An 18067-nucleotide genomic window follows, 5' to 3' on the forward strand; every position below is an offset into this window, starting at 1 on the left:
GGCAGTTTCAGGTGGGATTCCTGGAGTTGTGAGACTTTGAGAGGCTTCTCCTTTGAGAAGCACTCGTCTGTGGCTGACCAAACTGATAGTAATATTTACCGGGGATTTCTTGTGGATTTCATTTGCCACCAGTGTGGTTAGTAAGTTGAGAGGACATCTAGTTTGTGACCTCCCTTCTTTATATATACCCTTATAGCCACTACTTTATATTCCCAGCTAATCAGCATCCCCAGCATCAATCCTTAGCCTACCCTGTGGCAGATGTCACTAATCGATGACAACACCTTTTACTTAGATACTTTAAAACTGTGTTCCAGGCAGCCACTGTTAATCAAACAGAATTGGCATATGGGATGAAACGTGTAGTCTGTGGCTAGGAAAATCAATTCCTTTAGCAGCAAACGATAAAAGCACTTTCAATTGAACAAGAATGGATTTTATGGGCAAAAGATGCAGAGTCAGATATCTGTGGTCTATTGCCTCAGACTGTTGGTAGCAATGCATTTACAAGTTTCATTCACTTGAGCCTGGTAAGGTAGGGCTGGAAGGATGCTCTAACATTCCTTGACTTGGAATGGGAGGCGGGTCTTAGCAGAACCACAGTTGCAGTGGCTGTGAGCAGGCCGGGTAGGGTTTCTGTGTAATGTTTGCAATGTCAAGGTCAGATAGAAGTTTGAGTTCAGAGTCTGGGGTCTTTATTTTTTCATACCTGATTTTGAAATTGCATGGGACTGCTCTCTACCTGTCCTGTTCTATCCTCAGTTTCTGTCTCACACACACACACACACACACACACACACACACACACATCCAAAATTGAGTGGGTAAATAAAGTTTATTTGAGCAAAAAGCTCTGGAAACTGAGAAGTCCAAGTGGACAGGGCTGTGGGATGCATGTCAGCTTATGATAGAAAAGCAGGATGAGCAGATATGTCCGAGAGAAGTGAAAGAGGGCAGTGGTTCTTAACCCGTGGGTCGAGACCACGTTGGGGGTCAAACGACCTTCCCATGGGGGTCACCTAAGACCATCTGTGTATCTGATATTTATTCTACCACTCTTAACAGTAGCAAAAATACAGTTATGAAGTAGCAATGAAAATAATTTTGTGTTTGGGGGTCACCACAACATGAGGAACTGTGTGAAGGGGTTGCAGCACTAGGAAGGTTGGGGACCACTGAAATAGAGGGAATAACCTCCGAGCCAGCTCCTGCAGCAATAGATCAGACTAAGACAGTGAGAATCCACACAGGGGGAAAGGGATTAATCTTTTAGTGACCTAATCACTCTTTATGGACCCCTTCTCCCAACACTCCACCATAACAATGAGTTTCAGAGGAGACAAACCATATTCAGCCCATAGCAATAGATACTGTTACATTTCTCACCTCTGTCCACTGAGGACCTAGGAATGTTGTCTTTGATGAGCATGTCATTCAGATGATAGGTTTTGGTGCATTACAAAACCTTCTTTATCAATGAGTAAACCACGTAAGCCCACTAAATGGGCAATAAAGCCTCAGCTCTAGGTTTGAATTTGAAGGTCCCAGGAAAAAAAAAAAAAAACAAACCAAAAGCCAGATTGCTAACAGCTCCAGGGCCATTGTGGCAAGAGCTCAGCAGGATCCTGAGCAGTCTGCAGCACCAGTTCAAGGATTCTGGGCCCGTGGATGGTGGCACCCAGTAATAAAGACCATGGTCATCATTTAGGGATGTCTGCCACGTGGTGGGATTGGGAATCATGGTGTCAAGATAAGAACACTTGTCAGTGTGCAACACAGCCTGGTCTCGGGAGAACAGTGAATTATTTCTCTGACTTCCAGAAATTGGGCTGGAGCAGCTGCCGATGCAGAGCCTTTTAAAAATTGAGATTTAGCCGGGCGTGGTGGCGCACGCCTTTAATCCCAGCACTTGGGAGGCAGAGGCAGGTGGATTTCTGAGTTCGAGGCCAGCCTGGTCTACAAAGTGAGTTCCAGGACAGCTAGGGCTATACAGAGAAACCCTGTCTCGAAAAACCAAAAAAAAAAAAAAAAAAAAAAAAAAAAAAAATTGAGATTTAGCTGCTCCTGCTACACCTTAGAGTGAGTTTACTTCCAGATCCAAGAATCCTTCCTCTTCCTCTTCTGCTTTCTCTCATCTGGAAGAAAACTTCTATGATAATAGGTTAATTTGCCGGATCTGTGCTTCCTGTTACAGATGACCTTGGGCAAAATCTTAGTTGGAGCACTAGACTTCGTCATTAAAGCTGCGGTCCTCAGCTCGTGGGTCTCGACCCCCACAGAGGTCAAATATCCTGCATATCAGATATTTACATTACAATAAGGAACAGTAGCAAAATTACAGTTATGAAGTAACAACAAAATAATTTTATGGCTGGGGTCATCACAACATGAGGAATTGTATCAAAGAGTCATAGCGTTAGGAAGGGTGAGAGCCACTGAGTTAAAAACTCTGAAGATCAGTTTCATTTTGTTTTGTTTATGGGTGGAAGTTATTATCAAAAGGGAGATGTAACAGCCTGGCTCTACTTCTGTTTCCTCTCCATGGATTTCTTCCCAGGTTTTGTTTTTTATTTCATTTTGTTTGTTTCTTTGTTTTTTTTGAAGAGGGCAAAGCTTTATTTTTGAGATAGGGTCTCCTGTATGTAGCCTCGACTGTCTTAGAACTCACTGTGAGGTCTAGGAATGGTCTTGAACTCACAGAAATCTACCGGTTTCTTGCCTCACGGTCCTGGGATTAAAGGTGTGCACCACTACTCCCGATGGATTTGTTTCTTACACCCGGAGGATTCCTGGAATCTCACTAGCCTGCAGAGGTTCTGAATTCCTTGGAGTGATGGAGTTTGGAGACATAATGCCTATTTGGGAACTTTAGAGCCTGCAAAGCACATCGGATATGTTTCCTCAGGAATGCTGATACATTGAACATTAATATTTTCCAATAATCCCCACTTTGCTTGTTTGTTTGTTTTTTTAACATTGTTTAGAGTAGTCATGATTATTGGGTCTGGTTGTTCTTTTTAACCTCTTAAGTTAGTTGTCATGTGTCTATGCCCCATGTCTAGAACTCTGGGGTTACTTAAGCGGTGTTCATTCCTTATAATCAGTTGGGTCCTGCTCAGGGCCCTGTGCACTAAGGGAATGGGTTGACAGATTGCCATTTAAACTGCCCTGCCTGTGCTCTTATTCCAGTAAGGATTACAGGGTATTTACAGATGGATTCCTCATCTAGCCTTTCCATGGGAGAGGGGCGGGGGGAGCTTGACTGTAGGAAAAACTACAAAATGCTTCAAGTACATCTTAACTCACTTGAAAATAAAGGTTTCTGGGCTCCTGGTGGTGGTGGAGAAGAGCAGAGTTACAAGCTTCTCACAAGAGTGTGGGTGTGGGGCTGGAGAGATGGCTCAATGGTTAAGAGAACTGGCTGCTCTTCCAGAGGTCCTGAGTTCAAATCCCAGCAACCACATGGTGGCTCACAACCATCTGCAATAGGATTCAATGCCCTTTTCTGGGGTGTCTGAAGACAGCTAAAGCGTACTCATGTAAATAAATAAATAAATAAATAAATAAATAAATAAATAAAGTTTAAAAAAAAGTGTGTGGGTGTACGGCTGGCCAGCTGGCTTCTCAGATCCAGATCATCATGGGGAACAGAGTTCAAAGTGGCACGCGGTTGTAAGCAGAGGTAAGAGCAGGCTGAGGGAAGTTAGGGAGCCCCCAGCTACCTAGACTCAGACTGAAATCCATCAGAATGAGGAATCCCAGAATTGTGGCAGGTCCAGAAAATCCAAGCTGACAGGCCACTTCCTCTCCCTAAAGCCAATCCAATCTTAGATCCTCCTAAGTAAACTCTCCAGTAGGAGACAGGAGTTAGGTTTCATTTCCAGGCAGAGAAGGCTTCATAAGATAATGTAATGAGCCAAGGTGTTTTCACAGCGCTTGGTTGCGAAATGAGCTGCGGTAGAGGCCTGCTGACCCAGGAACTCCTGCTAGTTACACATGTGGGAAACTTATGCCCTTCTAAGCAGAGGACTCCAGAGGACTCCAGAGCCTCTTGAAGCCTTACAGGTGTGATTAGAGAGTAAATGTTTGCTGACTAGAGGAGAGAATGAAATATGGCCACCAGGTAGATGAAGGGAAGGTATTTTATCAGAATGTGAGCAACACATTGTTAGGCTTGCCCTTGAGATGAGCCAAACAGACCACTCTAAGAAGAGAGGAATAGAATAGAGTCAACCGCAGCCAGGAAATGCACAAGTTTAGCATCCATGGTTCAGGTTGTGGATGTCGCACTGATATGCTTGCATAGGGGAAGGAGAACCATCCACCACAAGCCAGGCCTCTGAGCCAGTGGGGTGCTCGCTCGCTCTGGACACTGGATTGTTGTTAGTTGATTTTTCCAAGCCTGTCCTGCATTCACTTGAATACAGAAGACTCTCTGGCATCTCCAGAAGGAACCAGGCCTTGAACTTCATGCCCCTAGCACCATAGTCATAGTCAGGGGCAAACCAGCTATGAGTCAAGACTACCATGCAGGTCACATTTAAGAGACACCTCCAAATATGACGGTCATGGGAAAATGGCAGAGTTTGTACCCATGCCTGTTCCTGTGGCTCAGCTTTCACCTAATGGCCTCTTCCTGGTTTCCTTTTGTCATGACCAGGTTTGATGAACACAGGTGAATGAAGAAGTAGCTGCCTGGGTACCCACATTAAGAAGCAATTGTATAATTATAAGCCATCCTGGTTCAGTTCAGGGTAGTAGATGGCAGAGACCTACTGAATAAAGTTCAATGCTGGGTGGTGGAGTATAGGGCTGGGCACACAGTGCTTCAGCCTCCAGTTTGGGACAGAGAGACAGGTGCTGTTCGGAGCAGGTAACTGATGCAAATAGGACTCAGTGAGACTGCAGCTCAGGGCTGGGACAGGCTTCATGGAGAAGGTGTCAGTTTAGAAGCCTTTACAAAGAGGAACATCTTTGTGAACAAGGGTTGGAAGCAGGACGCTTGCTGTAGAGCCTCTTTATGAGACGGTGGGGAGTTTGTGGGGACTGGAAATGTGCAGCGTGAGGTTGGGAGGAACAGGAGGGCTTCATCAGTTGGCAAGAAGCTGATGTCATATTTACTCAGGTTCCACCAGACAGCATCCCATCACTAGACATGGTTAAGGGAACTAGGAAGGCATGAGAGGAACCGAGGACTTGTGGCATGCTATAATCTCTCTGGGACCTGAACAGGCAGTGGTAACCATTGTCTTAGATGGGCTGAGGCTATGGCAGAGGAACCACAAAATAACAGGGATTTTACAGTCCTCCAGAAATAAAGCTGCTGCCAGAACCCTAGCAAGGAAGGAAAGAAAGGAGAAAATAAATACCAATTCCTGGTTCCACTGTAAGATCTACAGCTCCTGTTGCTCCTTGACTAATCCAGCCAAACCAGAGGGCAAAGAACCATGATGCATGGCTTCACTGGCCAGCACCCAGAGCAGGACAGAGGGGCAGAGAGTGAGCCTGCAAAGCCACACAGATGAAAGGGGCAGCAGGCACCACACCGAAGCGTTTTTTTCAGGATATTATTATTATTAAAAAGAACTAACCATTGAAAAGAAAAGGTTCATGAGTTATTTCCATAACACTGGTGATAATTAGTGGCTGTCCCGAATGACCACTGTAAGGGGCGAGTTAATAATGGCTTCCACACTAATGCCGCTCAATAACAACATGGCCACTTTCCTTCCCTTGACCTGCCCCACACACCTCTTGGCCCCATATCTAAAAGGCCTTGCACCCACATCATCAGCCTCTCTTTATTGCAACTAAGGCATGTGTGTCTGGACAAAGGAGTTTACTCAGAGCACCAAAGACACTGAGACACTGTTACCCACCCTTGCTTGCCAGCTGTAATTTAGGACTCTTAATCCGAAGTGCCAGGAAATCCAGCTCCAACAGGCTTAAGTCAGTGAGAGAATCTATGGCTCTTATGATTTGGGCATCCAAAAATGTAGCTCCTAACTTCAGGTGTAGCTGTATCCCAGGACTGAAACCATCCAGGGACACAGCTGGACCTGTTCTTTTCCTACTCGTCATCCGGGCATCTCCGAATTTCTGTGTCGTTTTTGGTGAGCGCAAGACTTCCCTGGTTAGCAAGATAATTCCCAATATTTAGTGCTTTTTCCCATTCTGCAGAAGTAAGAGAAAGATTCTGATCCCTGTAGGTTCAAACAACACACCCGAGGCACCCCTGTGGGGCTGGTGTACCTGGAATTGATGGAGAGTTAGGAAGTACCCATCTTAGGCTTTGCCCACATTAATCCCTATATCCCCTCTCCTCCCTTGTTCCTTTCCTTTTCCCTAGTACTTACTGTTCGCTTACATGTCTTTGGTTTGTTTTTTGTTTGTATCTAGATTCTACATATGAAAGAAAACACCCAGTACTTGTTTGAGTTTGGCATATTTTTGCTTAACATGATAATTAACCTCCAGTTCTCTGTTTTCCTATGAGTGGCATGATTGTTCCTTCTAGCTCCACTGTGTGTATATGTACAGCATGTCCGTTCATCCCCTGACAGGCACCAAGGTCAATTCCATAATGTCAGCATCGAGAATGATGTTGTGATAATCGAGGGTGAAGTAATAAGTTTGATTCCTTCAGATATATATATACCAGGGAGTGTTGCCCCAGATCATGAGGTTGCCCTGTTTTCAGCTTTTTGAAGGGCCTTATATTGGTTTCCAGAGTTGCTGTACCAACTTACATTCCCAGTAACAGTGTATAAGGGTTTGTTTTCTGTCTTGGGTTTCACTGTGGCAGGTTTATAGATAGGTGTCAATATATTTTCTGTTTTCCTATTGATAGCCATTCTGACTAGAGCGAGTAGAATTTTACTGTAGTTTTGATCTGCATTTTCTCTACAGCTAAATACTTTGGACACTTTTCCATATATGTTTTAGTCATATGTATTTCTTTGAGATGTATTCAACTCATTGGCCCACTTCTTGGTTATATTGTTTGGATTTTTGATATCCAATTATTTTGACTTCTAAGTATTCTCTATTAGGTTGAGTTTTCTTTTGCTTGCCCCTCTCTGCCTTTGCTGTGGTAATTAATTGTTGCTTTTGCTGGGCAGAAGCTTTTAATGTGGCGTGCTCTGATTGTCACCTGTTTCTATTATCTCCTTAGCTCTTAGAGTCCTTTTCAGAAAAATCCTTCCTGGTGCTGTGTCTTGAAGAGTTTCCCCTATATTTCTGCTCATCGTTCCAAAGTTCCAGGCCTTCCATTGAGATCTTAGATCCATTTTGAATTGATGTTCCATACAGGGTGAGAGGTGGATGTCTAGGTTTAGTGGATAGCCACCACCGACCCCCGCACTGTTTATTAAAGAAGCTGTCATTTCTCCACATGTTTTTGAAACCAGGAATCACATGGCTGTAACTGTGTAGGTTTATTCCTGAGTTGCCCACACCATTGGTCTACCAATTTGGTTTGAGCCAGTACCGTGTCAGCCATGTCACTGTAGCTCTGTAGTGTGACTAGAATCAGGCATTGTGAAGTCTCTAGCAGTGTTCTTTTTGCCATGGGTTAACTCTTCATGGTCTTTAGTACTTACACAGGAATCTTAGGATTGCTTTGTTCTGTCTATGTGAAGAATGATGTTGGGATTTTATAGGGATTGTGTTGAATCTGTGCATCAATCAGTTATAGAGGCATTTTTGTAATATTAAATGTGCTGAATCACAAACATGGGAGTTCTTTCCATTTTTTAGTGTCTTCTTTGACTTCCTTCTTCAGTGTTTTAGTTTTTACCATAGAGGTCTTTCACCTTCTTGGCTAAGCTTATTTCTAGATTTGTTTGTTTCTCTATGTAGTCCTGGTTATCCTGGAGCTCATTATGTAGACCTGGCCTGGAACTCAAAGATATCCTCCTGCTTCTGCCTGTCGAGTGCTGGGATTAAAAACATGTGCCACCGTGCCTGGAGTCCTAGATTTTTTTTTAAAGCTATTGTAAATGAATTTTCTCTCCTAATTCATTTTTCATGGAGTTTGCTATTGGTGTATAAGAAAACTGGGAGGTCTAATTAATAGCCCAAAACCATAGATATTGAATGGTAATGTCAGCAGACATCTTGACTTTCATCTGCTGTGTACCAAGAGTTCTGCCTACTACATGTACAATGATTAGTACACACCTCTAAATTAAATTCAACGGAGTTCATAATGTCAGAAAAGCCATTGGAGTTACTGTTTAGCTATTTTAACCTGCTTAATCTGCTTCCCAGAGACTAGGTAATTAGTAAATAAAGTTTCAATCATGAGACTGCAAAATTCAAAGCTGCTTTCACAAGGCTGGTCTTGTTCTTTGGAAATTTCTGTAGACTCTCAAGGTAGCATTGGCATCATATGGCTAGAAGGATGCTCATAAGAGACAGGCCCAAACTAGTGGTTATAATAAGTTCACTCTCAAGATAGCTCATTAGCCCCTTAATCCATGAATGGTTTAGTTCATGAATGCTGGGCTCTAATGGCTTAATGACTTAATTGGGCCTATCTCTTCAACTCCTCAGAACGGGGGTTAAAGGTGCAAGAGTTTGGATGTTAAAACTATGGTAGCATGTAGTTTGAACTTGACTAAATTTAGGCAGAAGCTATATCAAAGATTGAGAGAGCGTATCATAAAACATCCAGTCTATAATAAGTATGTCATAAAGTAACATATAAACAAATTTGTCCCTCATAGTTCTAGATGTACATTTGATATCTGGTGATGAACTCATTTTCTGGTTCATGGATGGTACCTTCTAGCATGTTCTCTTATGGTAGAATGTGTGCCAAGGACCAGCCTCAGCTTGGAGAGGGGTTCCTGAGAGAAGGGATATCTGAGAGTGGTGAAACAAGCGACTTGAAGTCAAATCATTGGTCCAAGCTGATGTTATGCTTGAGACAGTTCTTCAGACTGCTCTCTGTGTTCTGCTCTGCTCAGGACAGCTTTCTCTTGCTGTCTCTGGATGACTCATCTCTCGCAGATCAAAAGCCCAGCTTTTTATTTACACATCAATTCAGCCATTACCCCAAATTCCCTCATGATTATTCCATTTATCAGCATCCCATGACCCCAGACCCTTGATTCTTAGAAAGAGACAACAAGTACAAGCACAGACAATAAGATAGCTGGGTGGGAGCTGGAGAGATGGCTCAGTGGTTAAGGGCACTGACTGCTCTTCCAGAGGTCCTGAGTTCAGTTCCCAGCAACTACATGGTAGCTTGCAACCATCTGTAATGGGATCTGATGCTTCCTTCTGGTGTGAAGACAGCTACACTGTACTCATAAAAATAAATAAATCATTTAAAAAACAGTCAAAAAACAACAACAAAAGACAGCTTGGTAGGACCCCACCCTGAAATACCATTCCTACCATACCTGGACCTAAACTCCTTCTATGTGAGGTTGACCTTGAACTCAGCAATCTCCCAACCTTTGTAACTTAGCTGAGTGACCTGTGATCACCACTCCCCAGATTTCTTTCTCTCCTTCCTTAGCATCTTTCTGACAAGCTGGCTCATAATGCAGCTGCCTCTGTTTCTTTAAATCAGTGAAGCTCCTTATCCACTTCATATTGTGTCCTTATATTTTGCATAGCTGAGAAATTACATATTTTTTGAACTCATGTTTTCAGCATTCTCTCCCACAGCCTTAAGGGCTATCCTGCATTCTACCATTTTCGGAGACATTAGCTACACCCTTGCCAGACTCGTGCTCTCTCTGATTATCATAGAACCGTTAACCTTGGCAGAGAAGACATTCCTCATGGGAGGAACATGAATATATGTACACTCTTATACAAACAAACCTTATGCCACATCAACACTCATGGAGGCCCACACCCTGCTGACTCTGTTACAAGGGCAAGAACCATGTTCCTATGGCCAAGTAAGATTTGACAAAGGTGCAAGATCTAGGGCCTTCCTCATAAGGACATTAATCCCATTCATGAGTATCTGCTCTAAGGACCTGACCACCTTTCAAAGGCCTCATTGCTACACAATCACATTGGTGATTAGCTTTTCAACACACTTTTTGCAGGAACAAAAACATTTAGATCATATCAGAGGAGGAGAAAAAGTAAGTAATGACCACAGTGGAAGTTTAACTCTGAAAAATTCCACATATTAAAAAATGTTATAGCTAGAAAAATTTTGTGGACGGTACAAATGCCTTCCCTCTAGGAATAAAGAATAAGACAAAGATATATATTCTCACATCTACTCAGCATCTCAGTGGAAAACTTAGAAAGTGCAATAGGGTAGGAAAAAGAAATGCTAGGCATAGACAGATGGACAGACACACACATGGGAGGAGGACAGAGACACATAGGCAAGTAGTCCTTGCTCATAGGTGGCACAATTTTCTATGGAGGAAATCTCAAAAAATTATGAAGTATTATTAGCAAGTTTGCTGGTTGTAAGGCCAGCAAACTTGCTAATAATAATGAATGAAATAATGAATAATAATAATGAATGAAAATTATAATTTCTATATTGTAATAATATACAACTAGACACAGAAAGTTTTAGATTATCCTCCCCCAAAGCAAAAGATTAGACACACAACTATCTCTAGAAAATTCCACATGTTAAAAGTAGCATGCAGCCAGGTGGTGGTGGCACACGCCTTTAATCCCAGCACTTGGGACACAGAGGCAGGCAGATTTCTCAGTTCAAGACCAGCCTGGTCTACAGAGTGAGTTCCAGGACATCCAGGGCTACACAGAGAAACCCTGTCTCAAAAAAACCAAAAAACCAACCAACCAAACAAACAAACAAAAAAGTAGTATGCAGCTAGTATGATACCTCTTGTGGAATCAGGACCATTGAACAATACAAAGCATTGAAGAAAGAAGTCAAGGAGCCTTCGAGGAGACCCACACTGGCTCAGTGGGCTGGATGACTCAAAACAGCACAGGAGTGCACTATTCCATAACTGATTTAATACAATTTTCATAGAAACCTCACCAGGACTTTTCTCAGATAGATCAGATGTTAAACTGGAGCTAATATTTATGCCAAAGTCAAAGGAGTGAGACCTAAATTAACTTTGGAAAATAGGGGAAAAAATTGGGGGAATCATTCTGTTGCTCTAACAGAGTTAAACCAGTATAACAATAATGAAAGGCCAGACACAGATCAATGAAGCAGAAAAGTGATTCCAGAAATAAACTCACAAAAATGTGCCCAGCTGATTCTTGGCAAAGGTGTATTCAAAGAAGAAAGGCTATTCTTTTGAATTATAGATAGCTGGACATTATAGGTCAAAAAAAAAAAAAGATCCTTGACCCAAACACTACATCTTTGTAATAATAGTAAACTAATAACCCACTGAGTCCAAATGGATCACCAATATAAAGAATAAGAACAAAATATAAAATGTTAAAGAAAAACATAGGAGAAAAATGTCCATAGCCTGAAGTTTGGCAAAGAGACTTAAATACCAGAGCATAATTCCTAAAAGAAAAAATGATGTTTCACTTTATAAAAAATAAAAGGTTTTCTTTATGAAAGACAAAAATGAGCAAAAAGCTATAGTAGGTAACAATCGTTGCAAGTCACATGTCTGAGAACTTTCAAATGCAACAGGAAACAAACAAGCTGCCCAACTTCCAAGTAGAGACACTTCACCAGAGAGCATGTAACGGAGGCAAATAAAGTCACAAAATGATGTTTAGCATCAGATCCACCAGGAAAATGAAAAATTACAACCATAAGATCCCACCAAATACCTACTAGAATGTCTCGTATAAAACACAGAGCTCCGAGTGCTGGCGAGGAACAGGAGCAAGGAGAACCACACATTGCTAGGGCCACTCTGAAAGCACTTCAGTGGGGTCTTATAAACTTAAAGTTGCTCACACTGTACCCCCAGCCCACTCTTAGATACAGACCCTAGCGAAAGAAATATGTATCGTCATATCCAAACTGGTGCGTAAGTGTTGACAGGCAGTCATATTCCTAATTACTCAAAATCAAAAACCACTGCAGTGTCCTTCAATCAGTAAACAAATACGCAAATTATAGTCAATATGATTCTATCTATGTGATATACCCAAAAAGACAAAGCCATCTTCGAGAACAAAAGCCACATTGCTGAAGTTCCCTGAGCAACTTGCAGACAGCTGTAGTAAAGAGTCTTCCTACTAATTGCTTATTGCTTACATAAACTTAAGGGGGGACCTTGTGAATTGGGTACATTCCAAGCTTCCAAATCTCTGTAAATGTTGTGGTCTTTCTAGGCCTCATAAATTTCTTTAGCTTCATGAGTGTTTTTTTTTAATTAATTAACTAACTAACTGTTGTTGCAGTAGTAGAGTTTCTTGGTGTAGCCCCAGCTGTTGTGGATGGAACTCCCTCTGTAGACAAGACTAGCTTCAAATTCAGAGATCTGCCTGTCTACGCCTCCAAAGCACTGGACTTAAAACTGAACATTATCATCACCTGGATAGCTTCCTCAATTTTATGAACCTCCCTCCTCTTTCTAGGAGGAAATGTTTCAATTTGGATAATATGACTGCCACGAAGAGGTTGACCAGGCTTTTCAAACACACACATATTGAGTTTCTACTAGCTGACATGGTGGTCAGAGAGAGCAATAGGAAAGGGCCCAGTGCCATGAACTAAGGTTGGAGGAGAGGGCCAAGAGGCTTGCATGCTATCCTGTGTATGTAGAAAAGAGACTCAGCTAACTGCTGGGGTCTAGGACAGATGACCAAGGAAGCACCATTTCCTGGAGCAATGGGGAGGTTCTCCTGTGACATGGGCACTGTCTCTGTAGCAGACTTCTTTGCTTAGAGTCTACAGTGGAGTGGACCTCGCCACTTTCCAATGTCATGTTGGGGGCGTCTTTCAGATGGAGAAGCCATCAGGGGCTGCTGGGTCATTCTGCTTCCCTTACAGCATGGGTTTCTACTTTCCCTGAAGAGAAGGATAAATGTGATAAGAAGGATACAGAAGGGGAGGTTTCTGACTCCATGTCAACATCTAGTGCTCAGCCTGTCTCAGGGTCAGGTGCCATTCCTTCCTGACCTGTGACATGATGAAGATATAGGAGGCTGCCATTTTCCTTCTGTGCAAAGCTGGGGAATACAGGTTTAGTAGAGGTTGGGCCTGATTGTGTGTGTCTACCTTATACCTTGTCCACCTGCTTTACTGCCTGTCTTGGGGTCTTCGGCATCTTTCTGCCTGTCCCTTGCACGAATGTTTGTTAGTCTCAAGACCACTGTGAGCCGAACTGAAATAAACAGAAGCTGAGTTTCTTCCTCTCAATGGAAAATTTTGTTCTGCCATCCACTGGGAATGTGTCTTTAGGTCTCATAATTTACACCCAAAATATCTCTAAAATTTGAATGGTTTTCTGGGAAGTAAGAATAAGAGTGAAAGATCTGTATGTTCTCAGATATGACTAGAGGACAACACTGGCTGCAAAGTGCTTCTTTGGTGCATTTTCTCCTTCAGTTCTCATCTCTCCTGAATAACTTTGCTGAGGTTTTCACTTGAAAGCATCCAAAAACAAAAGGATTAATGACAAAGCTAAGTCATAGAAATGGAATTAAGACCCAGATTCTTGAATCGTCTTCCCATTAGCTGATTGTTTGTATATTTGCACCAGGGAAGACAGGACTGTGGAAGTGTTGTTCCGTCTACTCTTGCTGTTACTGTTGCTTTCTGTTGCTATTCAATCATAGCCAAACACTGACTGAGCCCTCCACTGGGCTGAGTCTTGCCATCAGTGTGGCATTTAGCACTCACAATGGCCAGGTAGCAAGGTTCCCTTAACTGCTAAGGATGCTACAGCTCCCAGTAAGGATGCTACACCTCACCAAGGTTAAGTAGCTTACTGTCACACTACTAGAAACTGAAAGAGAGGATTCTGCTCCAGGAACCAGTCACTCCTGGAGGTCCTTTGCAAGAAATCAGGGAGACTGAAAAAGTGACTCAGTAGCCCTGGCTGCTCTTGCAGGGACTCTAGGTTTGGTTCCTAACACCTGCTATGGCAGCTCATGAGTCCAGCTGTAGGGGATCCAGCACCCTCTTCTGGCTTCTGTGGGCTCTAAGTGCACATCCATACCTTCAGGAAAAACACTGATGGGCATGAAAAATGAGATAAATCAGACCCACTAAAGGCTGTAAACCAAGTAGGAACGGGGTTCTTAGAGCCTCCACAAAGTTTAGTGAGATGTACCAAGTCTGGCATGGCCTTCGTACAGACAGAATGACATGGTTGCTGCCCCTGAGTCCTGGCTAGCTGGCATGGGCCTCCATGAGTGTAAGGCTTGTTTGTATAATACTGTACATATTTTCATGTTTCTCCAGCATGAGTCCAGGAGTCAAGGTGTGGCTAATGTCTTAGCAGAATGGTAAACACTGGGACCTTCAGGACAGCCCTTAAGGCTGTGGAAAAGAACTCTAAAACCATGAGTTCAAAAAATATAATTTTTCAACTGTGAGACTCTGACCCTCAGTCCGTGGTATTTACTTCAAGATGCCCCTGAATGAGACACAAAGATGCAGATTGATGCAAAAGCACGAGGTTTATTTCCGGCATGTCGGGGTCAACTCTCAATCAGTCCCTCGAAGCGAGTGAGGGAGAAGGCCACCCTGAATGGCTATTACACGCAATTTTTATACTTTTTAGGGGCACAGGTTACACCAGCAAAGTTACAGTTCCAACTTATTGGTTAAATATATTGACCTTTAAATCTATTGGCTACCAAGCATGGCGTGCATTTGAACTCTACCTGGGACTTTCCAGAGGGTCAGGTGACTATCAGTACGTACATTCTGAGACTTTCTTTTTACTCAAGAATGTTCCTGTGGGTAGAGAATGGAACTTGGCCTAGCCTTGACCAAGGAGGGGGAAGCTGTAAGGAGGGAGTGGGAATGGAAAACCCCTTAGGGTCCCTCACAACTATGCAAAAACTTAAGGATGCAATATTAATTATATAAGGAGTGTCACAGAACAGAGGCAGCTATACCATGAGCCAGGACAGAGGAATTTAGGTCAGTGCCTGGACCGAGGGAATTCCAGGGCAGGGCCCCACCCAGCTCTCTTATTGTCTGTGCTTGCTCTCTCTCTCTCTCTCTCTCTCTTCCTTTCTTTCCTTCCTTCCTTCCTTCCTTCCTTCCTTCCTTCCTTCCTTCCTTCCTTCCTTCCTTCTTTTCCTTTCTTCCTTCCTCCCTCCCTCCCGCCCTCCCTCCGTCCCTTCCTTCCTTTCTATCTTTCTTCCTTTCTTTCTTTTCATTAAACTTATTTTAATGGTCTCAAAATTCTGTGACAGATTTTTGGTCAAGTTGTTTCCATTAAAAAGTACTGATTTTGAAAACTAATAACTTAAAACTGCGCGACACACACACACACACACACACACACACACACACACACACACACACAAAGGTCCACATAACATTCTTTCCTTCTGAAGGTTTTACGATGCATTGTTATCATTAACCAGTCTTTTACTATTAAACGTAAATGGCCAATTGAGACAAACAGTTCTGAGACCATTCTTCCACCACTGATTAAGACTGGGGTGGCAGGTGTTAGGGGTAATATTCATTTAGCCTTCTGAGATTTCTGGGCAGACTTGGTGACTTTGCCATCTCCAGCAGCCTTCTTGTCCACAGCTTTGATGACACCCACAGCAACTGTCTGCCTCATGACACGAACAGCAAAACGACCAAGTGGAGAATAGTCAGAGAAGCATTCAACACACATGGGCTTGCCAGGGACCATATCAACAATGGCAGCATCACCAGACTTCAGGAATTTGGGGCCGTCTTCCAGCTTCTTACAAGAACGACTATTGATCTTTTCTTTAAGCTCAGCAAACTTGCATGCTTTGTGGGCTGTGTGACAATCCAGAACAGGAGCATAGCCAGCACTGATTTGGCCTGGATGGTTCAGGATAATCACCTGAGCAGTGAAGCCAGCTGCTTCCATTGGTGGGTCGTTTTTTGCTGTCACCAGCAACATTGCTTCGTCTAACATCTTTGACCGACACGTTCTTTATATTGAAGCCCACATTGTCCCCAGGAAGAGCTTCACTCAAAGCTTCATAGCGCATTTCAACAGACTTGACTTCAGTTGTTACATTGACTGGAGCAAAGGTAACCACCATGCCAGGTTTGAGAACACTCGGCCCACGGGGACAGTGCCAATGCCCCCAATTTTATAGACATCCTGGAGGGGCAGTCGCAGAGGCTTGTCAGTTGGACGAGTTGGTGGCGGGATATAACCCAAAGCTTCCAGCTGCGTGGTGCCACTGGCACTGCCATCTTTGCGGGTGACTTTCCATCCCTTGAACCAAGGCATATTAGCACCTGGCTCCAGCATGTTGTCACCACTCCAACCAGAAATTGGCACAAATGCCACTGTGTCAGGGTTGTAGCCAATTTTCTTCATGTAGGTGCTGACTTCCTTAACGATTTCCTCGTATCTCTTCTGACTGTATGGTGGCTTGGAGAATCCATTTCATTGACGCTGACAGTTAGCTGTTCCACACCCAGGGTGTAAGCCAGAAGAACATGCTCAGGGGTCTGCCCGTTCTTGGAGATACCAGCTTCAAATTCACCAACACCAGCAGCAACAATCAGGACAGCACAGTCAGCCTGGGATGTGCCTGTAGTCATGTTTTTGATGAAGTCTCTTTGTCCTGGGGCATCAATGATGGTCACGTAGTATTCGCTGGTCTTGAATTTCCACAGGGAGATGTCAGTAGTGATACCACACTCCCGCTCAGCTTTCAGTTTGTCCAAGACCCGGCGTACTTGAAGGAGCCCTTTCCCATCTCAGCAGCCTCCTTCTCAAACTTTTTGATGGTTCGCTTGTCAATTCCACCACATTTGTAGATCAGGTGGCCGGTTGTGGTGGACTTGCAGGAATCTACGAGTCCGATTACGACGATGTTGATGCGAGTCTTTTCCTTTCCCATTTTTGCTTTGAATTATCGGTGGCTTTCACAACACCTGCGTTCTGACGGCAAACCCGTTGGGGGGGGGGAGCTTGCTGTCTCTTACTAAGAGTCAAGGGTCTAAGGTCACAGAATGTTGATTCTTGGGAGGGTCAAGAGGGAACCTGGAATAAATAACTGAATTGGTATGTAAATAAAAACCTGGGCTTTTGGTTTGCATGAGATGAGCTAGCAGAAAGTTATAGCAGTTCTTTAGAGAGTGGGGCTGTCTAGAGAACTCTGGAGAGTGAACACAGCTCTTCTATGATTCTCTTTAACAGGGTTTCTGATTTTAGTTGGAAAATCCATGGAGAGCGAACAGTTCTTTTAGATTTTTTTTCTAACAGGATTTCTAGTCAGAAATTCCAAGAGTTACTTAGAGAGCTGACGCGGCTCTTTCAGAATGTTTTCCAGCGATTATCCCAAGAAGGCAGACTGAAGAGCAAACATAGCTCTTTTAGAGTTTTTGTTTTTGTCTTTTTTGGGGGGCTGGGGAGGCTTTCTGATTTTGATTGGAAAATCATAGAAGAGTTGTTTTTAGGATCTTTCTTTTTTGTTGTTGTTGTTTTTGTTGTTGTTTGTTTGTTTTTCAAGACAGGGTTTCTCTGTGTAGCCTTGGCTGTCCTGGAACTCACTCTGTAGACCAGGCTGGCCTTGAACTCAGAAATCCACCTGCCTCTGCCTCCCAAGTGCTGGGATTAAAGGTGTGTGCCACCACACCCGGCTAGGATTTTTCTAAGAGGATTTTTTTGTTTTGTTTTGTTTGTTTTTTGTTTTTTTCGAGACAGGGTTTCTCTGTGTAACCCTGGCTGTCCTGAAACTGGTCAGAAAACCCATGAGCTATCCAGAGAGCTTTTAGAATTTTTACTAGCAGAGAGAGCAGAAAGCTAGCTGTCTCAACCAGAGAATTTTTAGAATAGCAAGAAAAAGCTGTCTAGATCAGAGCAGAACACAAACGAGAGCAGCCTGGAAAGCCATCTCAGCAGAACATAGGCCGCCATCTTGGACCCATGATTTGAATTCAAGCCATTTGTTTTCAGTGCTCCCAGACACCTCCTCTCAGAACCTGTATTTAGCT

General features: G+C 43.3%; 1 protein-coding gene and 1 pseudogene across 1 annotated transcript in view; one reads left to right on the forward strand and one right to left on the reverse strand.

Annotated features, from left to right (window-relative positions):
* Slc1a1 (solute carrier family 1 (neuronal/epithelial high affinity glutamate transporter, system Xag), member 1) overlaps positions 1 to 18067 on the forward strand; it is a 78826-nt gene that overhangs the window by 11602 nt on the left and 49157 nt on the right. The window lies entirely within an intron of this gene.
* On the reverse strand, positions 15276 to 17030 carry Gm5822 (predicted gene 5822; annotated as a pseudogene).

Source organism: Mus musculus, chromosome 19, assembly GCF_000001635.26.
Source record: "Mus musculus strain C57BL/6J chromosome 19, GRCm38.p6 C57BL/6J".
NCBI classification, from domain to species: Eukaryota; Metazoa; Chordata; class Mammalia; order Rodentia; family Muridae; genus Mus; species Mus musculus.